This window comes from Lepus europaeus, chromosome 16, assembly GCF_033115175.1.
Source record: "Lepus europaeus isolate LE1 chromosome 16, mLepTim1.pri, whole genome shotgun sequence".
NCBI classification, from domain to species: Eukaryota; Metazoa; Chordata; class Mammalia; order Lagomorpha; family Leporidae; genus Lepus; species Lepus europaeus.
In genome coordinates this window covers 11291531-11319113 of record NC_084842.1, presented here as the reverse complement: position 1 = coordinate 11319113, position 27583 = coordinate 11291531, and the positions used below count along the sequence as shown (strand labels likewise).

At 41.2% G+C, this 27583-nt stretch overlaps 1 protein-coding gene and 1 pseudogene across 2 annotated transcripts in view; both read left to right on the top strand.

The window, feature by feature from the left end:
- The window catches only part of NRG1 (neuregulin 1), a 1197015-nt gene that overhangs the window by 557379 nt on the left and 612053 nt on the right, over positions 1-27583 (top strand). The gene's annotated exons all lie outside the window — the stretch shown is intronic.
- Positions 24019-24157, top strand: LOC133775528 (U2 spliceosomal RNA; annotated as a pseudogene).

The following is a 27583-nucleotide window of genomic DNA, read 5'->3' as shown; positions in this document are numbered from 1 at the left end:
GTGCTTTGTGACAAGAATGAGGGATTAAAAAAAAAAAGTTAAAAGAAGAAAAATCTTCAACCTGTCCATGGAAATTTTCTCAAATAAAATACAGTTGTATGTTTCTTATCATCATTATTCAGTTCAGATAATGCATACACTTTACCTCAAAACAGATCACAAAGCAAGGGTCACTTTAATTCTGCTTACTAGCAGAATTGAACGTGTTTCCCTAAGTAAAGTAGGATAATTGAGCCAAGAGAAAATAGAACAGCTGCTCCCCTCCTCTGCAGCACACACATGCATAATACATCGAATGTATCTTCAGGGAAAGTGAGTTAATAAGAGGTCAACCTCATGCCTGTGCCGCCCTCCCTGGGTGTATACATACCAACAGACCACGTATTCCTGACCTGAAGCTATTGAAGAAGAAACTGGGAAGCTAACTCCACTGGAAGGTTGGAAGCTAAGGGTGGAGCAGAGCACAGATCGGGTACTGGGATTTGGATTTGTTGAATCTCTCTAAGTGACAGTACCCTAGGTACCTCCCCCTACACATATAGATGCTATTCCCAGGCTGCCCCGGTGTGGATTAAAAGACTTTCTTAGGACCAACTTTTGAAGTGGCTAAGAAGTCAAGGTCCTAATTAATCATCCACTAATCAAAATTGTTATCAGCAGTGGCAAAACCAGTAGCTTGGTCAGGATTGTATAAAATCATAAACTTATTATTAAAACTACCAAAGTGCATTCATTGTTTAAAATAGTAATATAATAATAATAAGCCTTTGTGTGACAATCAAGGTTAGAATTATTTCTTCTAATACTAGTTCAAGCATTTTTAAAATAAGAAATTTGTTGATGAAAAATATAGGATTTGTTTGATAATTAGAACAATTGAATGCATTATATAATGTCCTTTGCCAAAAAGGCTTACATTATTATAATGGTTAGGAAGTAAATTAGTCTGACTAATATTATAATAGTCCTAGTAATCAGAATGGGATGAATCATCCTATATTACAATTATGAATCATATAATATATATTTTTAGTGATCAACCTTTCATGATGTGTTGGAATGGAATGTTGTAATAGGCAATCAGTGATTTTGGCCAACACTGTCGATATTCTGAGTCAAGTTCACACAACAGCAGAATTTGTTTTCTCTGTGTCTTATTAACAAGAAATGTCCTAAGTAGTATCTTGGGGCAGATGAATAGGTTTATGAATCCGGTGTAGGAAGAGAGTGCGTTTCTGCCTCCATGATATATCTTATGAAAGCCAAATGGGGAGAAATCATTGGCAAGCAACACAAAGATATCAAGGGCAATTGATACTGAGGCTTCTGCTCAACGTTGTGGAAGTAGTAGGTTCATTTAAAGGGACAAGAATAATGTAGATCCACTCACATTTGCAGACTCAAGGATAACACAGAACTAACATTTGTTGATCTCCTACTATATGACCAGGAACTGTTTGAGTGCCCACCCAGAGATAATTCTCACCATCCTCACACCACTCACAAGGTAAATCATTGTTGCTTTCAGATGGCGGAACTTAGTCAGTGATGCTAAGAAATTTGCTCCAGGTCACACGAGTCGTTATTTGGGGCTGCAGTTTGACCTCAACCTGATTCTAGAGTTCATACCCTTAATAATTGAAATAAATTTCCATCTTAATGTTCAGAATACACTCATATGCACACACATACACTCAAATATTTGGTAGCAACATGACTCGAAGCCTGGGCTGGTGAAGATGCCAGAATACTTAGAGACACCTCCTTTTAAGAAATGCTTATTTGTTTGTTTGTTTGTTTTGAAAGGCAGAACATCAGAGAGAATGGGATCTCTGTCTTCTGGTTCACTCCCCAAATGTTCACAGCAACCAGGGCTGGGCCAGGTCAAAGCCAGGAGGTCAGAATTCCATCTGGGTGTCAAGGACCTCAGTACTTAAGTCAGCATGTGCTGCCTCCCAGAATGCATCGTAGGCAGCTAGATCAGAAGCAGAGAAGCCAGGACTTGAAACAGCTGCTCTAATATGGAATGTGGGGGTCCCAAGCTGCAACTTAACCTGCTACACCACAGTGCCCACCTCAACACCGTCATTATGAACCATAGATTTTAATACTGCCACCATTTAATAGTCATTGAGTTTCTTGTGTCTATGTTATTAAAATGTATTAAAACTAGATTAGGCCGGCGCTGTGGCTCAATGGGCTAATCCTCTGCCTGCGGCGCCGGCACACCGGGTTCTAGTCCCAGTCTGGGTGCCAGATTCTGTCCTGGTTGCTCCTCTTCCAGTCCAGCTTTCTGCTGTGGCCCAGGAAAGCAGTGGAGGATGGCCCAAGTGCTTGGGCCCTGCACCCGCATGGGAGACCAGGAGAAGCACCTGGGTCCTGCCTTCGGATCAGCACGGCAGCCATTGGAGGGTGAACCAACAGCAAAGGAAGACCTTTCTCTCTGTCTGTCTCTCTCTCTCACTGTCCACTCTGCCTGTCCAAAAAACAAAACAAAACAACAACAAAAAAAACCCATGAAAGATGTTTTCTTACTGGATTTTATAGAAGGTCTTTGTTTATAAATACTAACATGTTCAGATGAATCCTTATCTTTCTTCTGATAAGTGCTTGTAGATTTCTGGAGAGGAATCTTCAAAAACTCAGCTAGCTCTATTTATGGACTTGAATACCTACCCTTTACTGTAATTTTTGACTTGGGTCTTTTAAAAAATTTTGTCTCCGAATAGTTTTAAATTTACAAAATAAAAATTGTGAGGTGGTAACATAGTTCCCGCATACCTCTCACCTCATTTCCCCCATTAGTATCTCATGTGAATCTATTTGTCATAACTCATGAACCACACTCAACTTCCCTTATTTTTTTTTATCCAAACTAATGATGTCCCTATCTTACCTTGAAAATCAGTTCTATGTAAGGCCATGCCCACTTTACCAATAGAGAAAATTGTGGCCACAAATGATGAAGGCTAAAATATAGTCAAAGATATTGAAGTGCACATTTTGTTAATATTTTATTGAACCACAGTCCCTGTAGGTTTCTGTGTTTATTTATTTACATACTTATTTGAAAGGCAAAGCAAGAGATAAAGAGAGAGAAGAGGAGGGGATTGGGAGATGGGAGGGTGGGAAGGATAGAAGGAAAGAAATAGATCTTCCGTCTACGGATTCACTCCTCCAAATGGTAGCCAACAGCCAATGCTGGGCCAGGCCAAAGCAAGGGGCTAAGAACTCCATCCAGGTCTCCCACATGGATGGCAGGGGCTCAAGCACTTGGGAAATCTTCCACTACCTTTCCAGCTGGATTAGCAGGGAGCTGGATCAGAAGCTGAATGCTTAAGCATCATGGTTGGGGAGTACTGAGCATCCAGATCTTTGGTTTCTTATAGATAAGTATCCCCAGAAAGAGTAAATATACTTATTCTCCATCATGATTGCCTTGACCAAAATTTTTGGAGTTTTGACTTCTAATGCAGCTCTACCACTCAATCCCTTTCCCAGTATTGTTTCCTGACAAAGGATTAAAGCTGTTAATATATTTGTAGTCAAATAGTAGATACGATTTAAAATTGGTAAGTTACTAGATGAATTGCAGTCTCAAATTCTGAATGAGCAAATAATTTGGGAAATTGGAAAGTCTAGTGGAGGCTCACTGAGTCAGTTAATTAAGGGTGGAGAAGGAGTTGTACAATCTGCAGTATTGCAATGGAAATAGATCAGTCTTTGCAATTTTGTGAGATTGTGTATAAATGTTTCTCCTTGGATCACTCGTGTTCCTATTTCATAGGCACAAACATGAATTTACCTTAAACGCAGAATGACATTGCAGCTAAACTCTAGCTCATGGCAGAATCATTGCATTTTTTGGTTAAAAGCAATGAGTGAAAAAAAATGCCTGGGTCGGCACTGTGGCTCACTTGGTTAATCCTCTGCCTGCGGCACCGGCATCCCATATGGGTGTCAGGTTCTAGTCCCGGTTGCTCCTCTTCCAGTCCAGCTCTCTGCTGTGGCCCGGGAGGGCAGTGGAGGATGGCCCAAGTGCTTGGGCCCCTGCACCCGCATGGGAAACCAGGAAGAAGCACCTGGCTCCTGGCTCCTGGCTTTGGATCGGCGCAGCGCCCGCCGCAGCAGCCATTTGTGGGGTGAACCAACGGAAGGAAGACCTTTTTCTCTGTCTCTCTTTCACTGTCTATAACTCTACCTGTCAAATAAAATAGTCTAAGAACATATTATTTCAAGTAAATAAAATTAAACAACAGACAAAAAACTGGAGCATATCCCAGATGGCAATAAAATGCCTTTGGTCCAGGGGAAATATTTGTCCATTCTCCTATCTTCAGCAAAATTTGAGTTATGACATAAATGCAATGATTCATGAATTGTGATTAATCATATCTGTCTTGAAAATTGGAGAGTTGGTTGGTAAGTTCAGGGTTCAAAAAGCTTGTAGTATCCTTGCTGGATTAAAAACTTGAGGGAAATTTGCCACCTAGAAATATGAGCTATGTGTAATTACTCCCACCTGCTGGGTAAAATCTTTATTACATGGACATTAAACTTCACTCCCATTGAGGGGTGAGGAGGAATGCAATTTGATCCAGTCACATCACAGGGGTTGTGAGCATGATTCTGCCTCTACTCTAGTTCTTGACATTTCTTTCCAACTTCCAGATGTGGTACAACTTAGACAAGAAACCAGGGCAGTGTTCTCCCCTACCAGAAAGTCAGTTGGAGAGGAACTTGGGAGAACTGGTGAATCCACCATATTTATCCAATATGTGAGTTGTCAGTTAGGAAGGACAAGATGGTAATCCTTCCAAGCAGAGGGATTCTCGACTCTGGTTTGGAAGACTATAGACACATGTATGAGGAACTTATCTGTGACCATTTGAATGCCTTCTCTCAGGCCCTCTTGGAGCACACGAAAGCCCCAACTTCAGAAACTGAGATTAACTTCTAGCGCTCAAGGGCTGTTTGCTAAAGAGTCATGGAACCCTCAAAGCTGTATCCTTTGATGAGCTGGATCTGCAGATGTGGGCAGATTTCTGTTTCTATATTTTTGGGATGTTTTCTGTGGATAGCAAACCTGTGAAAAACACTTTGTACCAATACTACCATGTTAATAACTGTTTCCTTTCTTTGGAGGAAGTAAAAGAAGTTGATGCAAATCAGAAGCAAACTTTTTTTGTTTTCTTTTTTCAAAGTTTATTTATTTGAAAGAGTGACAGGGTGAGACAAAGGTAAGAGAGAGAAAGATCTTCCAAATGCTTGCAACTTGTAGGGCTGCTCCAGGCTAAAGCCAGGAGCCAAAAATTTCATGTGACCCACAGGACTTGGGCTATCATCTGCTGCCTTCCAGACATGCTAGACATGGGAAGCTGGATAAGAAGTAGAGGGTGAACTCAATCTTCTGCCCTTGGATATGGGATGCAGATTTCCTAAACAGGGCTTTAACTGACTGCATTACAGCATTTGTTTTCTTTTTGCTTTGCTCACTGACTATACTCTCTATCAGTGTTTTTGGAAGGAGAGTTCCAGAAATGTGATCTTACTCTTTTGTCTCCAAGAAAGGGGTCATAGTCCTCAGTTGATGTTTGAAGTATATGACTGCTCTTTGATTAACCCTCTCTGCCCAGGAAGAAAGCTGACATAATTAGCAGAGATGCAAACACTGATATGTAAGGAATGCAACTCATTTAGGATGCTTGACTCTTGACTTTGGCTGTCACTTAATTGAAAAAGCTGAACTGTTTCCTTCCATGTTAAAAAGACTTTGGTTAAATTACAGGATTACTTTTTTGTCCTTTGGTAACTGAAAAGGCAGGGGCAACATATGCAAAGGTCTTCAAAAAGTACAGGGAAAATATATATTATGAAGATAATTATGCATGGGTTTCAAAAATTGTTTGCACCAAAATAAACTTGCCTTTTTATACATTTTTCCAAAAACTTTCTGAAATCAGTTCATGGAGTTCATGAACTCCTGGGTCTTCTGACTGCCTTTATGGCCTTAATGTCAGTGGAGGCCTATGTGTGCATAGGTTTGTGTATACATGCATGTATATGTATGTCTTAATATGTGAGCATGCAGTTTCTTTTTAAAAATTATAAAGTATTTGAGAGGCAGATACAGAGACAGGGAAGGAAAAGAGAAGGAGAGGAAGTTCTCCAATGAGCTGGGCCAGCCCCTAGATACCTATACCCTAGATACCAATGGCCTCTGCATTGGCCCAAATCCCAGAATTGGGAACTCAAGTCAGGTCTCCCACACAGGGCAAGAACAAAATTACTTAAGCCAGTACCACTGTCTCCCAGAGTCCTTATTAGTTGAAAGCTGGAGTCAGGACCCAGAGATGGGTATTGAACCCAGGTCCTCTGATGTGGGACAAGGGCTGTTACCCACTAGGCTAAATGTCTGCCCCTATACTTCTTTCTTATTTTATTCTCTCACTTTACCCCTTCACCTCAACCTTTCAGTTGTTCTTTGTTCTATATTCCATGGCCTTTTCTTGCTTCTCTTGGTTGCCTTATTATAATCTGTGATCTTATAATAAGATCACATTTCCTTTTTCTCTCGGCTCTTTTAATCTGACCTATAATCATGTAAGCTCATGGAAAATGCTAGCTTCTGTTTCAAAAAAAATCTCAACCAAAGGAGAAGCTGAATATATATGTCTTCAATATCTGTCTTTGAATTTGGAGGGCTTCCTGCCAAGATAATTATCTTCTGAAATTCCTTGGATCTTATCAACATGAAGCACACTAGCTGATAAGCTGCCTTCTGACATTAGCTTATACATCCAGGTTGACTTTTACAGGTAGCTTTACCAGCCAGTAAAGATGGATAGGTGAGGCCAGTGTTTCCCAAATATTTAGATTTTATGGGATGGAAAAGTCTCCAGGAAAAAAAAAAACTGATAAAGATCATGTTTTTTAAAAAATTATCATTAAAACAATACCACACATTAACAACATTGTTTCATAAGAAGGGACATTTTAGGAAAGGTTCTTTTAATATAATTTGAAGAAATTTAGCCAATGAAAAACTCATTGTGTTTTCTTTATCCTTTTATCAAAGAATAAGTATGGATATCAACCGGCAATGATCCAACTCCAGGTTCTTAGGTCCAATAAAATTATTCCTTTTCCCAAAGAAACGGTTTTGCCTGAGCTACTGGCTCTGGCTTTCTTAGCTGACATCCTGGTGCCTTTATGTTGAGGATGATCGGTTCATCTTGGGAGTTGATACCCCAGGGGTCTGTGTAAATTCTTCACTCCGATGCAGAAAGGAAATTAAATGGGTCAGCTTTTATTTCTATGGTGGTTTAGGATAGGTAGTAGGAGAGAAAGGGTCAAGGACTGGTTGGGTAATGTAAACTTAAGATGCAGTCCTTATTCTTGAGTAGCAGTTGTCCAACAAAGCAGACATAGCATGAAAACAACAGAACTCAGTGCTGAAGAGAGAAACAAGAAAGGTGCTGTTGTATGTCACAGAAAGGAGTGATTTCACTCATTTTACAGAAGTCTCAAGGAAGTGACCACAGAAGTGTTGTGTTTAGTTAGATAATTGTGTGGTTGCTTGATAATTGTTCTCTGTGACTATAGGATTAGTTATGTAAGTGCACTGCCTCTATCAGATGTGTGAACCCCTGTTTCTCAGGTGTTACTGTAGTGCTCGGGAGCTAGGACAGGGTAATTGTTGTGAAAGATGCCATGAAATTAAAGTTTTGTGCATTACCTTTAAAGCATCGGAAGCAGAAAGGGTTTCAAACATGGCAGATGTGTTCAGTCAGTTCATGGCTTGTGTATGTGATCACAGATGGTCACAGGGACTTATTTCATTCTGAAATGGACTCATACATCCCCATTCAGTTTTTCCCTAGACATGGACTTTGATGCCATATTTATCAAGACATCTTCTTGGAAATGGATGTCATACTGTGAAGGACCATGACAGACAAATGGTATAGCGACTTGCCAAGTAATGACTTAGGCTGGGCAGTTGCTTAAAAGGCTGGTTTTGTTCATTTGATTTGCTGTGCTCGTGTACTGCTTAGGGAAGGAGAGAAGACAAGAGGGCAGCAATCTGTTTCAATCTCTCTCTCTTTTTTGTAAAGCAGTAATTAGTTACAGAGCTCTCTGGGCAAAGTACTCATCTCACACCTGGAAACTGGAATCCTGGAATTCTAGGCTAGACAGTGGCCATGGTGATATTTGTATGTCTCCAGATTGTGGTTTGCCAATTGAAATGCAGACATATGCAGAAATGGCCTCATTGACATTCTTTGTTTTTGTAATATTATCCTTGGCTTGACAGACTCATTTTTTTTTTCTTCTTCCACTGTCAACACAGTTTCAGCAGTGAGTTATATTATCCGGTGACATCAGAGGAAGCAAAGTTACATGTGTCAGCTTGGCAGGAATTGTCCACTTACAGCAAATTTGTGACAAGTTGCATTTTTCTACCACTTTTCACCTTGAGTGATGAAGTATCCACAATTGGGGCAGACAGTAGAGGTCTCCCTTGATGGTGATAGTTCTATGTCTAATTGAGCTGCAGTTGCTTTGGTACTGAAGGGGAAGGAGCCCCTGATCTTTGAATAATTCTTCCTGTACGAGTAGTGGGAATGTATCCTCAGAGTTGATTGCCTGCATCTATAGGTAATAGAGGCTTAACTGGCATTAAAATCATAGCCAGGTTCAGACCCATTAAATTTAATGGGTTGTGTAATGATTGGCTACAACTGATGAAACAATTCATGGACTGTTTATGGAAGAATACCTTCACCATTCAAAATGGACATTAAACTATGGCCGGTTTCATTGTGAAGCAAAGCCCCTCCTCTTTGTTTTCCAGTTAGGTCTACATGTAGCCTGTGGAGAATGGTAAAAGCTATCCTTAGGGGAAAGGTTGAAGCTTTTAAGGGAATGAATTTGAACTTGATGTGCTCTCTATTTTTTAAAATAATACTTGATATGCAATAAAGAATTAGTATATTAATCTAAATGTGAGTTAAATTAGTGTAGATTAAAGTGTTAATTCATCTGAGGAGAGCCAGATAGACACATTGAAATGGAAGCTCCCATACCCATGTCTTTAAAAAAAAAAAAAAAAAAGATTTATTTATTTATTTGAAAGAGTTACACAGAGAGAGAAGGAGAGGCAGAGAGAGAGAGAGAGAGAGAGAGAGAGAGAAAAGTCTTCCATCCACTGGTTCACTCTCCAGTTGGCTGCAACTGCCAGAGCAGCGCCGATCCAAAGCCAGGAGCCAGGAGCTTCCTCCGGGTCTCCCACGAGGGTGCAGAGACCCCAGGACTTGGGTCATTTTCTACTGCTTTCCCAGGCCATAGCAGGGAGCTGGACCGAAAGTAGGGCAGCCGGGACTTCGACCAGAGCCCATATGGGATGCCGGCACCGTAGGCAGTGGCTTTTCCTGCTACAGCACAGCACTGGCCCCTGTACCTACGCCTTGATGATCCACTGGTGGTGGAGGGTTTTGGTTTCAGTGCTACCTCATGTTATGTAAAATCAGAATGTGAATGCAATGAGATTGGGAATTTTCATGTTTCCTTCACTCCTGTATCCTCAAGGTCTAGAAAAATACCTAGTTGTAAGAGGGTACCTCAGAAAGTTGTCAAAAAAATGGAAGAAAAAGATATGTCAATCCAAAATTTTTTTGAAATGCATGCAAATGAGGGATCTTCAAAATGTACTTAAAAACATATACTACAAAAGCCTAGGCTTAGATTTTCAAATTTTTACAGCAAAAATACCCTATCCTTTAATTGCATCTTCCCACCAACTCTTTGAAGTACCTTCTTTTAATAGGCACTCAACAAAATATTGAACATAAGTGGTTTAAGTGGTTGATGAATATACAACCCAGCTTTGATGAGGTGGTGAGCTAGCTTTGCTTCATTTCTGAGTGGGCGAAAGTTCCTTCTTTCAGGGAAAAAAATAAAAGGAGAAAAAAGAATTCATTGCTGGTTCATATTCTTGCTGAATCTACCTCTGTTCACATAGATCTTTCCCCTGAAAGCAAACCACAGAGATTTGTGGCTGCCACTGTCAATGATAGGTTTAGGATATGGTAAAATGCAGAAAAATGGCTAAGTAGAAGAGTATATGCTTTATAAAGTAGAATGTAAAATAATAGCTCTTCACAGCAGATCTTTGACAGGAGGACATGATGGGAACATATAAACCCCACCCTAGTGATGGTATCTGATGCCAACTGAGAACATATTGAACAACATGGAACCCTTCAGCTCAAACCCCTGGTGGGGAGCATCGCTCTTTGGAGCCCCTGCCTTCCTCTTTTTGAAACAGCCCAAATCAGGAAAATGAAACGGAAATGGCCATGTCATCTGTGAGTAGCTTATCCCTCTGGCTCTCCAACTCTCCAAACACACATTCTGATATACACTGGGCGTTCTCTACATCTCTAATTCCGTTTAGAGACGGCAGTATACTCCGGCCTGCCTGCATCCCACATTGTAACATTCCTGATTCCTTATCATTCTGACACAGTCAGTCACCTAACATTTGGCTCCACTGAAAGAATAGTACCCGGTAGTGTGCTAGCATTGTGGAGCTTAAATAAAAAGCCATAATAATCATGGAAGAACAGGCCCACATTCCCTTATTCAAGGAAGTCCCAGTGATCAGTGAACACTGCAGTAGGATGGTATGCATTCAAGAAATTCAGTTCAACAAACATGTATTGGGCAGCTACTGTGGGTAGGCACTGGAATATGTCAGTGAACAACACAATACTCTTGGCTCCCCAGTGCCTGTGTTGTGATAGCTGGTGTGCATGTCCTTGGTAGTATCACAAATGACCTTGGGCTGCAATTATGAAGCCCAGTTAGAGAGTTTTCTTGAGGTTAACATCTTTCCGATAGCAACATGAAGCTGGAATGGAGGTCATGTTTCTCCTCAAATCTCATCGTCTCAGCATGGCCTTCCTTTGCTGTCTAGGCCCTTGCTCTTCCTGACACTACACCCTCTCTTCATCACTATGTCTGTCTGGTGCTGTCTGTCACAGTAGAAATGTCCATATGTGTTTGCCTATTGTCTGTCTCTTCACTGTGGTGTTTGGGCTCCATTAGGGGAGGGAGTTTAAGCCTCCTGTCTAAGGCAGAGATTCCTCCCTTCCTACCACTGTCCCTGTGGCCATACAATATAAGATCCCTTGTGGCAAATACTGGGATCATGTCTACAGATGACATTCAGAAAAGAAAATACTTCAAGCTTCTAAAATGGGTAGGGAGTGGACATTTGGCCTAGTGGTTAAGCTGTTGCTTGAGATTCCTGCATCTCCTATAGAATGCCCAGGTTAGAGTCCTAGTTGTGCTTTTAATTCCAGCTTCCTGCTGATACACAGTGCTGGGTGGTAGCAGGTGATAGTTTGGGTAGTTGGGTCCCTGCCCCCCATGCAGGGGACCTAAATTAAGTGTCTGGCTCCTGGCTTTGACCTGGCCTAATTCTGGCTGTTTTGAGCATTTGAAGAGTGAACCAGCGAATGGAAATATTCTCTGTCTGTCTGCCTCTCAAATAAGCTAGTGAATCATTTTTAATGGGTACATAGGATGTTAGAGTTCATTAACACATCACATTAGGGAGAATCTCAGATTGATACCTGCAAATTGATAGTCTCAGCCCCTAAGTCACAAGGCCAAGTGGTATGTAACTGTTTTAAGATGTCCTGTTTTATTCTCCTATAGGTCTGGATGGGTGGTCTTCAGATACAAAATTAAGGCATGATTGATTTTTACAGAACAGATTCACTCTGCTTTCTTAGAGCTGTCCGTAAAGGAATGTTGAAAGGTTGTGGTGCTGAAACACGCTGGCATTTGAGACTTGTGAGGGTGAAGACATAATGACTTGAGAACAGAGTCCAGCTGACCAAAAGGAAATTAATTTCTGTAACACTAGCAATTGTTAGGGATTCACTAGGGTCAAGAATTCTGGGGTTGATTTTCTGGAAGTGAATGATTTGGTGATGAGCTGCATGTAGTGATTTGTTGAGAAAGTGGTTGAAATTGGAGTGTCAGTTGTGATTCATACATGTGGAGGATGAAGCACAGTGGAAACTGCTAATTGATTACCTCCATATAATTATAACTAAAGGGAAGTTTTATAGTCCAAAGATGAAGCTAGGAACAAACTTTTTCTTCTAAATGAGATTTAGCCAAAGAGCAGAAATACAAATTATGAGTAACATACAAGCAACCTACTGTGATCTTCTTTTCTTTCTGCTGTGGGTCGAATTGTGTCCTCTGGAATGAAATGCTGAATCTTAACTTCCAGTCCCTTTGCATACGACCATACTTGGAAATGGAATATTTGCGAGGGAGTCAGTTCGGATGCAGTCACACTGGAGTCAGGTGGCCCTTGATCCAATACACCTGGTGTCTTAACAGAGAGAAAACAGCTGTGAGCCCCACACAGCAGGCCATGTGAAGATGGAGGCAGAGTGAAGTGCTGCATCATCAAGCCAAAGAGTGCCTGGGGCCACCAGGAGCTGGCCGGGCCAGGAAAGGTCTCCCCCCCACCATGTCTTTGGGGGAGGCACAGCCCAGTCAGCTCTGAATTTAGACTTCTGTCCCCCAGAACTGTTAGACACTCAACTTTTGTTGTTTTAAGCCACTGAAACCATGATGCTTACATCAGCCCTAGGAAATGAATATACTTTCCTAGATTGAGATGGAGACCCTAAGTTAAAAAGTAAGTAAAAGATTATACGTGTCACCACTGAGCTGCTGGCACAGAAGGGATCTGGCACTTCCTGGAAGTCTGTGGGGCCCTCTGCTTTGGGCAGGGGAGCACAGGTGAGTGTCAGCAGTGAAGACCAGGTTTCTGCTCTGTGGCTCCTGCTTGCCCAGAGGAGGAGTCATGATGCTGGCTTACTCTCCAAGGTCAGTTGAGATTAGTCCTGATTCCTGCATAGCTGTATATTTAGGCAAAACTGGCCCCAAAATTATTTATTTGTTAAAGGTTTATTTATTTATTTGGGAGGTAGAGTTACAGAGAGGGAGAGGGAGAGACAGAGAGAAAGGTCTTCTGTGCACTGGTTCACTCCCCAAATGGCCGTAACAACTGGAGCTGTGCAAATCTGAAGCCGGTTCTCCCATGCAGGTGCAGGGGCCCAAGTACCGATGCCATCATCTGCTGCTTTCCCAGGCCATCAGTAGGGAGCTGTATTATAAGTGGAGCAGCTGGGACTTGAACTGATGCCCATATGGGATGCTGGCACTGCAGGAGCAGGATTAACCTATTACACTACAGCACCGCCCCCCCCCCCAAATTATTTTTAAATGTACTGCTTAAAGCCAATCACTCTCTTAGTTTTAAAATATGACACTGATGACTAAAAATCAAGCTCCTGCATTTTCATCAAGTTATATCAACCAGCTTTATATTTAACGTCTATAGGCTTCAACTAACTTGGGGATAAAATGATGGGTAAACCAAGAAAGTTTCATTAAAGATAGAAATGATTCAAGGCATGTAGACTCTAGGTTGCCCTAAAGATATGTATGAATTCACCTGTGGCTTCTGGCGATATTTGTTTTTAATACCTCCTGCTGCCATCCTTCCCTGCTTTGCTCTCAGTAGTGACCAGAGCAGGCTGAGAATTGTTTACCTGTATCTTCTGCTTTGCATTCCTCTTGCTTACCCGCACATATTCTCCTCCAGTATCATTTGCTCTTGCCAATCAGTGGATTTGCTTTACTTCCTGTGTGTCAGCTTATTGGGTGATAGGGAGAGCAGGACAGGATGAGTAGTTTTTGTTTGTGTTTTTTTTGTTGTTGTTGTATAGAAGTTATTCAAAGACACTGTCACTTCTTTTATGCATTTTAGAGAGGGAAGAAGAAGGTAGACATATCTTAGGAAGCAATATTTTTTAAAGCTAAAATGTTTAGTAAATTATACTTAAGGATTAAGGAAAGGAGACTTTTTTACATTTAAATCTATCAAAATAAACCACTTGGTGTGAAAGAGCTATGGGACGGTTTCAGCATTTTGCACGGGCTGGCTGATTCTGATGAGTTCTTAATGTATTTCCAGCAGCTTGTGCTAGCAAAAAACGGAGAAGCATGTAAGGCACGTGGTGCCTTGCACAGGCCAGGAAGGAAGAGAGAGGGAGCAACATTTATAAGAGGATTTTGTTGTGTCAAATGTGAATACAGAGATACAGGCTGTATCCCTGGAACCCACTTAATCAGGAGGCATCAATTAATATTTAGTGATTATGCAAATAGCAAAACTGACATTTAGTTTGACATTTTTAAGGAAACATAGATGTAGAAATATTTTCTGGAAAACATTATTGCTCTATCAATATTATTTATTTTAGAGAGTAAACCTCATTACAAGTCTATCTCATTAATCTGCCCATTTAACAAGTATTTACTGAGTGTCTACCCGGAGCTGGAAATGCAATGAGACACAGTCCCTGACCTCAGAAGCTTTTTATCCAGCAGGGACACAGACAAAAAAAAGCAGATGGGACAAGAAGCTCATTGCCCGGAATTGCTGCCACAGGAGCAGGCTCTGAAACTGTAATCCAAACACTGAGAGGCATTTATCAGGAAGAGAGGTCAGGGACATGGAGCAGGTTAGGTGCGTAAGAGAGGAAACACGTTCAAAGGCCCAGATTCCCTACAACCTGCATGTGTCAAGTGAGCGAAAGGTCGTTTGGTAGGATGGTTGCTTTGATGAAGAGGCAAAGAGTAGTGAAAAATGAAACTGGAAATAGAGACAGAGGTCATGGGTTTTAGGTTTAGGAATTCTTGCTTCATTTGGAAGGTCACAGAGAACTTAGTTGCATGGCAGTGATTAAGAAAGATCACTCTGGCTTTTGGGTGGAGAAGAGAATGTATGTGAAGAAGGCCAGTGTGGAAAGGCCATGCAAGAGGCTGCTGCTGGACCTCAGACAAGGTCACAGACCTAGGTGTGGGTGGCAGTGGTGGTAGGATGGAGGTCATGATGTGAGTTGGGAGGTAGGGTAGACAGGATTGACTTAGTAACTTTGGAGGTGAGGAAGATAACTTACACATGAAATATGAGGAACTTTCTTTGCTCCCAGAAAAAAAAAAAAGATGGCTATTGTAGAACATGATAAAAATTAGTGGACATGAGAAAATAAATAAGAGCTCAATTCTCAGTGCCCTCTGAAGGAGTTGTGTGCTCTTCTTATATTTCAAGTATAAGTGTAAATTTGGTTTCTGAAGAATCCATTATTCATAACCGATTATGATTTGAGACCTATTCATTACTCACTGCAGAGCAGGGTGAACAAGCATGGAGGCAGAGATGAGCTTTGTTTTTGTTTTTTAAAGATTTATTTATTTTATTTGAAACCCAGAGTTACACAGAGAAGGAGAAGCAGAGAGAGAAAGAGAGAGAGAGAGAGAGAGAGAGAGAGAGAGTCTTCCATCTGCTGGTTCACTCTCCAAATTGCCTCAATGGCTGGAGCTGTGCCTATCTGAAGCCAGGAGCCAGGAGCTTCTTCCAGGTCTCCCACGTGGGTGCAGGGGCCCAAGGACTTGGGCCATCTTCTACTGCTTTCCCAGACCATAGCAGGGAGCTGGATCGGAAGAGGAGCAGCCAGGACTTGAACTGGTGCCCATATGGGATGTTGCACTGCAGGTGGCGGCTTTACCAGCTCTGCCACAGCACTGACCCCCGGGATGAGCTTCTTTCTAAGATGCTGTCTTCCACAGCCACCCACTTGGTGTTTCCAAGTCTCATGGTCATGACAAGAGGGGGGCACTGACATCCAGTAAGTCAGAGGACCAGTATAGGGAGAGATGCTTCCAGTCAAGGTGGAAACAGAAGGCACTGAAGTGCCCAGACAACAAACTCATCCACTACGTGCATTAACATACTGCAGTCTGAGGGAATTTGCCTCCAGGGAAGCAGGAGGGAGGAAGCAATTCTCAGGAAATGACCTTTTTTTTTTTTTCTAGGACTGGAAATTTTTCTTTTGTTTCTATTGATTTGAGAAAACCTGAGAAACTTTCTGTACTGGAAACATCGTGCTACAGAAGCATTAGGTATCATACTGGTTACTGTTAGGTAGCTTGGCAACATATTTTGAACCTTTAGGCTCCTTGCTGCATTTTTGCACATGCCTTCCTGGCCTCCTGCATGGTAAGAGGCCTTTGAGCTTTCAACTGTGTTACAACGCATAGTTTCCCTGTTACCAAATCCCAGCTGAACAGCCTTCTCTTCATATTTAGGGAATACCTGGTGCCCATCAGCCAAGACTATCCAGTCACAACCATGGCATTGGCAGTAGACCTTGATTTTCCTTCCCTTCAAATACAAATGACTTGTATGGCTTGCTTTCCTCCATTAGAGATGCTTTCTGTCATAGCATTAATGTCATACTTTTTGCATTTCATCCCAGAATTTTTTGTAATCCATAATTTGATTATGTTTTTGCAAGGGCTACACATGAAGCTGTGAAGATGTGGACCTATGTGATGTGCTCAAGACCCACACTTCGACCTTCATTCATTGATTATAGTTTTTCTGTCTTTTAAGCCTGAGCAAGCATTTTCATTCTGAGTCTTTTTTACTCCTCTATTTGATAGTACTATTAAGTTTTTATCAGGTAAGTGTGTCTTTGGCATTGCCAAAGTGCTGTCCAGTTCCTTCCCAGATCTTGTTGATACATTGCTCCTGCATTTTTTTTTATTTTTGCATTGGGCATTTCTGTGATTCTCTCTAAAGAAGTCTTCATTTCTCTTACCTATCCCCTCCTCTCTGCTTTTGCAAACTTTTTCAGATGCATTCTATAACAGTTCAAGTGAGCTTTTTCTATTCAGCTGGTAAATTCTCTGGACATTCTGATGTACCCAAGGACCCTTTCTCAGAATAGTATCTTTAAATGCATAAGTAAAATGGTCAGATTACAAAGATTACATCAGATTACAAAGAAAACCAACCAAATTGAAAGACACCTAAATATTTTAAAAATTGTGATGCAGGAATAAATGAACTTCTTTATTGGTGTATTAAGAACAATCTAGTAGTAGACATAATAACTGTTATTCTTTCAGAAAATCTGTGATTTCTATGTGACATACACCAGAGGTACCATTGATATGTTTAAGTTTTTTAATTGACAAAATTGCATATATTTATGGTATACAGCATGATATTTTGATATTTGTATATGTCTTAGAATGGCTAAATCAACCTAAATAATATACACACTACCTGACTTACTTATCGTCTTTCTGTTGTGAGAACACTTAAAATCTACTCTCATAGAAATTTTTAAAGATTTATTTATTTATTTGAAAGTCAGAGTTACACACAGAGAGAAAGGAGAGGCAGAGAGAGAGAGAGAGAGAGAGAGAGAGAGAGAGAGTCTTCCATCCATTGGTTCACTCCCCAGCTGGCTGCATGCGCCGATCTGAAGCCAGGAGCCAAGAGCTTCTTCCAGGTCTCCCACGTGGGTGCAAGGACCCAAGGACTTGCCATCTTCTACTGCTTTCCCAGGCCATAGCAGAGAGCTGGATTGGAAGTGGAGCAGCCAGGACTGGAACTGGCACCCATATGGGATGCTGGTACTGCAGGCAGCGGCTTTACCCAATATACCACAGTGTCGTCCCCTATACATTGTTTTTGAACTATAGTCACAGTGATGTACCATGGATCTCTTGAACTTATTCCTCCTGTCTAACTAAAATTTTGACCAGCATCCTCCCAGTCCCTCCCTCCCCTGGTAGCCCTGGGAACCACCATTCTGCTGTCTATGAGTTGGATTTCTCTAAATTCCATATGTAAGTAAGATCATGTAGTAATTGTTTTTACGTACTTGGCTTATGTCAGTTACATAACTGTACATAATTTTACTGTGGTTTGTTGCCTGCACTCAAAATCAATAGAAATGCTACTTTTCAGTGAAAATTCAGGAGGAAAAAATATGTGAATAGTTTATTCCCATCCAAGTTCATGGATCACCTGTATTCTGTCTGCGGATGCTTGTGGGATATTTGAGCCACAGGTTAAGAACCTTGTCTAGTAGTCCTCTGTGCTTTGAATTTAAATCATGTCTTCTGTAAAACTTTCCCTAAATTTGCAAGGTCCATTTATCTACCTCGTTCTTATGGTGCCTTGTTCATCCTCTTATGGAATTTCATTTTTTATTATTAGTTTTAGTGTGCCTCTCTCCTTTTTATAAATGACTCAGTGCCTTATTCCTTTTTATTTCCTGGGTATCTGTGGCATGTCTGGCATGTTGCAGGTACTCTCCAAATGTTTATTCACTTAGTTGATTATAACCCTAGACAGCTTTGGTAAGTTCTTCCATGTTGCCAGTAATAAAAGGACATGAATTTAATTTACTTGCTTCTACAAGGAACACAGTGTCCAAGTGTAGGCCTTTAATAAAAGTTGTGCTCCCAGCATTGTCTTCTTGGCATAATTATAAAATATTACTCTGACTTCATGTTCACTTAACCTTTCCTGAGGTCATAGCTATTGATTCCTAACTGAATCCTCAAAGTGTTTTAATACTTGATTGCACCATTAGGTATAAAAAAAAAAGATTAAGAAGGCAAGCAAATACCTCAGTATTGTTTATAAAGCAATTGTTTTGAATAATATGTTGGAAAATTTTAAGTAACCTTAACCATTAGCGATAACATGCTTACAGAAAAAAAAAAAAATTCCAGTTAGTCTAAATGTCTCACATTTACCAATAAGTACTGTAAATTAGCTACTAGTTAGTGTGAATGTTTACAGCCATATTGCCCAATTCAGTTTGATACAGTCAGCCTTCAAAGACCAGCAGAAATGGAGAGGGTTTCTGGTCTAATGGTTAAGTCCCTGGTTGCGATGTCTGCATACCATTATGAGAATACCAGATTTTGAGTCCTGGATCCACTCCTGCTTCCAGCTTCTTCTAATACAGATAATGGAAGGCAGCAAGTGGTGGCTCAAGTTGTTGGGTTCGGCTACCCACATAGGAGACTTGGATTGTACTCATGGCTCCTGGCTTCAGCCTGGACCAGCTTCAACCATTGTGGGCATATGAAGAGTAAATGAGAGATTAGGAGTCTGTCCGTCTGGCCATCATTCCTTCCCTCCCTCCCTCCCTCCCTCCCTCCCTTCCTTCCTTCCTTTTCTCTTTTGTCTTTTTCCTTCCTTTGTCTTCTCTTTTCTTCTTTTCTCCCTCCCTTTGTCCCTTCCTCCCTCATCCATCCATCCATCCATCCATCCATCCATCCACTGAATGATCTGCCTCTTTCTCTCCATGTCTCTGTCTCTGCTTTTCAAATAAAGAAATTAATTGCTTTTTAAAATATCAGCAAAGGATGGCTACCGTGATGTTTGAATCGTTAGGAAGAAGAGCTGGCCACAGTCTCTGATAAGTAGAAAAATGACATGAATTCTTACTGGAAGTACAGATTATCAAAAAAGAAAAACACAAGTGAGTGCAGGGAAAATTGGAGCCAATGGAAAATAGGCTTCTTATTAAAATATATATATATATATGTATATATATATTTGAAAGGCAGAGTGTGAGATAGAGAGGCAGAGACAAAGATCTTCCATATGCTGGTCCATTCCCCAGATGGCCACAACAAGCAGGGCTGGGGCAGGCCAAGGTTAGGAGTGCAGAGCTCCATCCTGTTCTATCTGTCAGGGGCTGAAGTATTTGGGTCATCTTGTATGGCCTTCCCAGATGCATTAGCAGGAAGCTGAATCATATGCAGAGCAGCTGGTACTCAAACCAGTGTTCAGATAGGGGATGTCCACATTCACAACAGTTACTTAAACTACTGCATCACTCCACACACTCCATGAGCTTGGTGTACTCTGTACTCAGCTGAGTGAACAAGACTCTCACACTCGCACCTCCCCTTTCTCCATCTTCCTCCTATGTAGTATTCTGAAAAACATAATCTTCCAGATTGCTACAAAATTCTTATACATTTCATTTAATATAAACTATTTACAAAACAATGTTAACATCATCCCATAATCAATTTTTTGCTCTGAAAAATTTTTTCATATGCTTTAAAAATATATTTTCTGGGGCCAGTGTCATGCTACTTTCAAGCTCATCCCATATGAGCTCTGGATTCAAGTTCAAGGTGCTGTGCTTTCTGTCCTGTCCAGTCCCCTGCTGAGCTGCCTAGGCTATGGAAGCCTTTTGAATCCACAAACCATGGAGTTCTCCTCCCCCACACACAAAATAAGAAATCTAGCCATAGTATTAAAATATTATTAGTTACAATTTTATATCCAAGACTTCCTAGTCATATGACCTTATTGGTCCCTTCAGTGTTTCATTGTAGATTTTCTTTTCCCATTTGCTTGAAAAAAATTTTTTTCAAATTCCCAGGCAATTCGATAAAAAAGATGGCGTTGTCCCCTGCCACCAACTTGGGTGACCCAGATGGAATCCTGCTTTTGATCCTGGTTCAGTCCTGGCTGTTGTAGCGATTTAGAGAGTGAACCAGCATATAAAAGAAATCTTTGTGTCTCTCCTTCTCTCTGTAACTCTATCTTTTAAATAAAAATAAATAAATCTTAAGAAATGAAAAATTTTTTTAAAAAGTTTTTTTCTGTTGAGTATCATTAAGATACAAGAATTTAAAAATTGGTAGAGTAAGTAATTTCTACTTTACATTAAAATTTTAATTTTTTTCTATTTAAAAAATTTTTCAAGCAAATGGGAAAAGAAAATCTACAATGAAACACTGAAGGGACCAATAAGGTCATATGACTAGAAAGTCTTGGATATAAAATTGTACCTAATATTTTTTAATACTGTGGTTAGATTTCCCATTTTAGGGGGGGGAGGGAAGAACTCCATAATTTGTGAATGCAAAAGGCTTCCATAGCCCAGGCAGCTCATGTCAGGAGCCTCAGGTGATCACTGATCTCATATATAAGAGTGTTAATTGTTAAATTAACAACAGGAGTTGCTGTGCACTAACTTCCCATGCAGGACATCTGTCCTCAAAGAGTTGTATTATAATTATGTCTAAGTGCTCGCAAAAGATATATCATTATTGGGTGCTTCTTTAGAGTTAATTAAGTTTCTAAAAAAAAAAAAGTGAAATTAACTTTGAAATGCAATGACTTTGAACAGCCCTTATCTGGACTGTTGAGGAACAGGTTTTTTTTTGTTTTTTTTTGTTTTGTTTTGTTTTGTTTTGTTTTTTTTCCATGCAAATTGTTGAACTCAGTATAGAGTTGGTCTTCTGTGTATAAAGTTAATCGAAAATGGATCTTAGTGGAGAATGGGCCTGGGAATGGGAGAGGGAGGAGGAAGAAGGGTGGGAGAGTGGGTATGGGGGGGAAGAACCACTATATTCCTAAAGTTGTACTTACGAAATGCTTAAAGTTTGTATTCCTTAAATAAAAGGTTTCTTTGCGGGGGGGAGTGGGAGAACTCCACGCCATTCTAGGCAGGAGCCAGGAAGGGTATGGTTTCCAGCACAGTCGTGACCAGTGGAGCAGCAGTGGTCTCACGCTTCGCTGTGGCGTTGCGTTCTAGCCAGAAGAAAGCCCTTCATTACCAGCTCACGCTGAGATGGTTGGCGTTTCTGGCTCGCTCAGGCCAGAATTTCCAACCTTGCCACGATGGGTCACGGCTCTCCTGTGCTGCCTCAGACTCAGGTCAAGTCCCTTTCTTCCTCTTTCGGCCTCCTTCTTTCTTCCTCTCTTTTTTGTCTATAAGCAGAAAACGCATTCCAATTTTTATTTTCTTTCTCTGTTCAAGCCCTACAGCTCTGCCCAAGGCAAAATGCTGCCGGGATTCAAAAGATGAAGCAGCTAAGTCAAATCGATAGTGACAGCCAGAGAACGCATATAAATTTCAACAAGCAAATGTTCTACATTGTCTCTTGGGCCTCCCACCGACATTAACATCGCTAAATTTCCTGATTTAAGGTTCTCACAAAACAAAAATCAAATAACTAATTGAGTGCCAGCCACTAATTGCCTTCAGGTTAATAAATTTGTTCTTCATTAATCTCAAATTAGAGTTCTGGAGTTGACTCACATTTGGCATAGGAGAGCCCACCCTCCCAGGAGCTTATTACCTCTAAGTCAGGGTATGAGATAAGAAACCACTCCTCGCACTCTCTTTAGCCATTTCTGTTAGGCTGTGTGGCTCTCTTGGCATTTGGGTGCATATCATAGAAGATGGACTGGGAATTGAGGCTCCAGATATAAAAAGCAACCTAACTCATCTCATCTCTCTCTGTCCATTCACAATTATTCACTTTCAATCTGCTGTTGTATTCATTGTGTTGATTCAAGTAAAGCTTTTCTTAGACAAGTAGGAGGTAAAGTTTATCATGTGGTATGATTTTAAAAATATATTGGGCAATTCCCTTTTTTATAGATTGTATTTATCTATTGTGTTTGAACCTATGTGTATATATTGCATTTTACATTTTTATTTATTAAAATGTTTATTTTCTATGTTGTCACAAAAAATAAGAAGGAAGTGAAGGAAAGAAAAATAAAGAGAAAGGGAAATAGAGATCATTATATTCTTAGAATTCTATCTATGAAATACATGAAATCTGTCCTCTTTGTAAAAATATCACATTAACATGAAAATTGTGTTGATTAGCATGCATTTGCTGTGACCTTGAGAATCTAATGTATTAATACTTAAAAACACATTTATTTTCATTTTATTTGAAAGGCAGGGAAACAGAGAGGGAGACAGAGAGACAGCTGGAGAGAGATTTTCCATTTGCTGACTCACTCCCCATATGCCCACAATAACCAGGGTTTGGCCAGGCTGACTCAATTTTAGTTACTGAGGTGGGTGTTAGGGACCCAAGTACTTGAGCATCATTTTCTACATCCCAGGTGAGCATTAGCAGGAAACTGGATGGGAAGCATTGTGGCTAGGCTGTGAACCAGGCACTCTGATATGGGGTGCGGGCATCCCAAGAGGTGACTTAACTGCTGCACCAAACACCTACCCCTTATGCTTTTATTTTATTTGCCTTAATTGTTTAGGCAGTGCTATAAAAATAGCATATCAGTTCTTCACATGGTATTCATTACAAAATGTATTTTGACACTTTACATATAACTCATTGAAAAGAAAATTTTCCCATTTTCCTGAAAATAACGGACACAATCGCAGAACTAATATATTTATATTTTATTTTTACTGAGCCCAACAAAATCAAGGCCCAGCATAGTTCCCAAATGAATTTTCAGTTACTATGAATTTGTAATGAACTGCATTGTTTTGATAAGAATTTTATTTAAAATCGAACATTTTGGGGATTTGGATAAACTTGATTTTCAACATAACATTTAAACTGAGATAACTACTATTTTTTTTCAATATATGTTAAGTTTTATCTGGGAAAAATAATGAAAACATCTGGTGACTGAACAAAGTATCTCATAGAGCTAAAGACATTTTCCTCAAAGGAAATATATTTGTTTTCTACTTTAATGGTTAGAGCTATTCCATTAGTGTTTCCTCTACACGTCTTATTTTTATTTCAAGTAAGAGTAAAATTTAATTATTTAAACGTGCTTCCTAAAGGATATGCATGTACTTAATTTTCAAAATGACAGTGAGACATTAAGGCAAACACCACGGCTTGGGCTCCCTACAGTGTTTCCTTGGCAAGTCTGTAGAAGTTCATTTTAGTTAAGGACTTGGTTGTATCAAAATAGGTAGTGAGTAGTAGAATCTCAGAGGGACACTTATGCCTTATGATCCCTCATTCTTACCTAGTCAGTGGTGTTCCAGACTTTTGTATGTGAATAAACAATTGAAATTCTGTAGAATATGCTTTTTCCCAAGCTTACTCTGCGGAAAGTCTTCCAACCTCCTAATTTCTTATTTTGTATCCATGTGACTGCATATGCGTTTGCATACTTTACCCTCTCAGTTCCAGAGGCATTGAACTGCAGGGTAACATGGAGAGGACAGCAACAAAGGCATTTATTTCTGTAAACAGGTATTAGGGAGTATTGACGTTACCTGTTACCTTATCGCTTCTCGGCCTTTTGGCTAAGATCAAGTGTAGAACCTGTTATCTCTGATTTTTTTTCTTCCTTTGGTGAGAGTTAGTCATCTAATCATCACTGAACAACCTTTTGGTTTATTGTGATTTCATAAGTTTATTTTCTGTACTGTATGCCTCTGTTCCAAACTGGGTTAAACCAAGCCTAAGTTGAGAATAAGGAAAAAAAATAGCATAATTGGTCATAGGTGGTCACTTCATATACAAAATTGCAAAATGAAAAATAAGGAGTTATTATTTTACATCCGGGGAAAACTTAAGCCCACAGAGTCTACTGCTGTGTCCGTCAGTGGAGCATCACAGTGGAGAAGCTGGAAGCATAATTCAAGTTGACTTCAGGTTCACTGGTGTGTTCATCAACCTTTGTTCTTCTTTCCCCTGGAGTCTCACTTGTTCACACATTGACTACTTGTCCTGCTCTTCTCAGCTGGGGGAACCCATGGGGACAGTTAATGATTTAATGACCAAGGCAGTTATGATCCTGTAGCTACAGTTCCTCCAAAGGTAAATTAAAAATCCCCTCATAGATGTATTAGGAAAGCTAACGGCGTTAATTATAAGCCACTTTGAATTTCTTATAGAAATGTTTCTTTAAAACTATAAACAAATTCTTTACATAGCTTCTTTTTTTAACATTTATATATTTATTTGAAAGGCAGAGTTACAGAGAGGCAGAGGCAGAGAGAGAGGTCTTCCATCTACTGATTCATCCCCAGATGGCTGCAACCGCCAGAGCTGGGCCTATCTGAAGCCAGGAGCCAGCAGCTTCTGGATCTTCCACAAGGGCACAGGGGCCCAAGGACTTGGGCCATCTTCTACTGCTTTCCCAGGACATAGCAGAGAGCTGAATTGGAAGTGGAACAGCAGGGACTCGAACCGGCGCCCATATAGGGTGCTGGTACTGCAGGTGAAGGCTTTACCTGCTACACCACAGCACTGGCCCCTACATAGCTTCTTAAGATATTCTTTTCTTTGCAGTTACTGTTCTGAGGTCAGTTCCTACAAAAGTTGCTCCATAGAACCCAAAGAATGTCCCTTGCAAAATTATTAATAGCCATGCTTTGCTCCAGAGCTCTAACGGAAAGCCTCTGCCTAGCACACTTAGTTCTGGTGATATCCGACCCAATTATTGTGTAAAATTTACCTGAGAAATGGTGTTTTCTGTCCTAAGATGGGAAATATGATGATCAATATTGCATAGTGTGGTCACAGACTTTAAATTTTTAAAAAAATTTTTATTTATTTATTTTTTTTTTTTGACAGGCAGAGTGGATAGTGAGAGAGAGACACAGAGAAAGGTCTTCCTTTGCCGTTGGTTCACCCTCCAATGGCTGCCACGGCCGGCGCATCTCGCTGATCCGAAGCCAGGAGCCAGGTGCTTCTCCTGGTCTCCCATGGGGGTGCAGGGCCCAAGGACCTGGGCCATCCTCCACTGCCTTCCCAGGCCACAGCAGAGAGCTGGCCTGGAAGAGGGGCAACCGGGACAAAATCCGGCGCCCCGACCGGGACTAGAACCCGGTGTGCCGGCGCCGCAAGGCGGAGGATTAGCCTGTTAAGCCACAGCGCTGGCCTTTTTTAAAATTTTTGACAGGCAGAGTGGACAGTGAGAGAGAGAGACAGAGAGAAAGGTCTTCCTTTGCTGTTGGTTCACCCTCCAATGGCCACCGCGACTGGCATGCTACAGCCGGCGCACCGCGCCGATCCGATGGCAGGAGCCAGGTGCCTATCATGGTCTCCCATGGGGTGCAGGGCCCAAGGACCTGGACCATCCTCCACTGCACTCCTGGGCCACAGCAGAGAGCTGGCCTGGAAGAGGGGCAACCGGGACAGAATCCAGCACCCCGACCGGGACTAGAACCCGGTGTGCCGGCGCCGCTAGGCGGAGGATTAGCCTGTTGAGCCACGGCGCCGGCGGTCACAGACTTTAAGACGCTGGAATCCAGCTTCCTCTCAGTTTCTGCTGGTGCAGTGGAGATGTGGACCCTCACACTCAACATGCAGTCCTTCCCAGGAGTCTGAGAGACACACAGGGTCTCAGGTCCCACCTAGAACCTGCTGCGTCAGAATCTGCACTTTAGCAGGATCTCCTGGAGGTTCCCGTGTACAGGAAAGATGGAGAAGCACTTCTGGAGACAGTGAAGTCGGCCATGGTCATCTCAGTCTTGGGAGCTGGCCTCGCTTTGCCTTTCCTACACGCTGAACCTCTCTGTCCTATTTAAGCTCCACGGTCAGGATCTTCTCTACTTCTGCACCTGATCTGTACCATGGATGCTGAGAAACCCTAAACCTCAGACCTCCTTCTGCTGAGCATTCCTGGCTGCTGGCAGTCACCCCCGTGTCATAGGCTGGTGTTCTTTCCACTGCGCCACGCTACCTCGACTGCTTGAAAGTTCAAATCACCACATGTCTTGGTTGAACAGCAAGATGTCTATGGCTGTATCAGTGAAGGATAGTATGCATTCATTCAAATGCCAGTGGAATGGGGGCAGGTTGAATATTAAATATATCACTTCCACATTGAAATGTTCTTAGTATTTTTATTTCAGGTTCATGAATACTTACTTTACTATGGTTAAAGGTGGGTGCTTAATGTAGATTGGCATTTGTCTGCCTTCCAATTCTGCTTGTGATTTCTGCAACATTGCCCTTTGGGGTCAGAATGCATAATGTGTTTTAAAAAAGTGCCAGGAACCCCAGGAGTAGGAGAACCCTTTCTATTTTTTGGATAAAAAAATTATCCAAATAATAAGAGCAAACAGTGTTAACTCTTTTAGCCTATATTTTCCTAATAAAAGAATCATTGAGACCTCTGATTTGAGAAAAATAGCAATGATCCCTGGAGTTAAGACATCAACCTAGGCTGCCGAGCCCTAAGTCTTACTTGTGGTTTGCTTCCTCTGCAAGGAGAAATGTCTGTGATTTCTGAGGCATTCATTTTGTTTCAAAAGGCTGTTTGCAGCTCTGTGTCCAAAGTCACTGCAGAAGAATAAGTGGCATAACTATCAGGAAAGAAAAAGATGAGCTTTCTGGGTAGCAGGGGCCAAGGGTCTGCTGGCATGGCTTCCACGGCCAGCACCTGGTGCTAGTGGAGAGCAGATCAGCTGTTTGCTAGTTTTATTCTGGCTTTTACATCTCTAAAAAGAAAGTACCTACACTTAGCAAGCCTTTTGACACCTTGCTAGAAGCCCATTTCTTTGAGGCTCGCTGTCCGCTGGCACCACTGACGATAGGCAGAGTCCTTGGAAATACTGCTGCATTTACTAGATGCTTCACTGTGTTCCACTGAGAGCCTCAACTGGTCATACAGTCATGTACCGGTCACTAGGGCTTCCACTTGTACCACATTACCGTCAGACCCCTCGTGGGTACAGAAGGGTATGGTAGGTCACTGTTAGTAGAAGACGTCACTAAAGCTCACGTTAAATAACTGGTATACTTTCACTAGTTATAAAATGCCTCTCCTACACCTTTGCCTTAGTGCATTCCATTCCTCTTCTCTATTCAAAACTGACCAAGTACAGTAGTTGAGAAG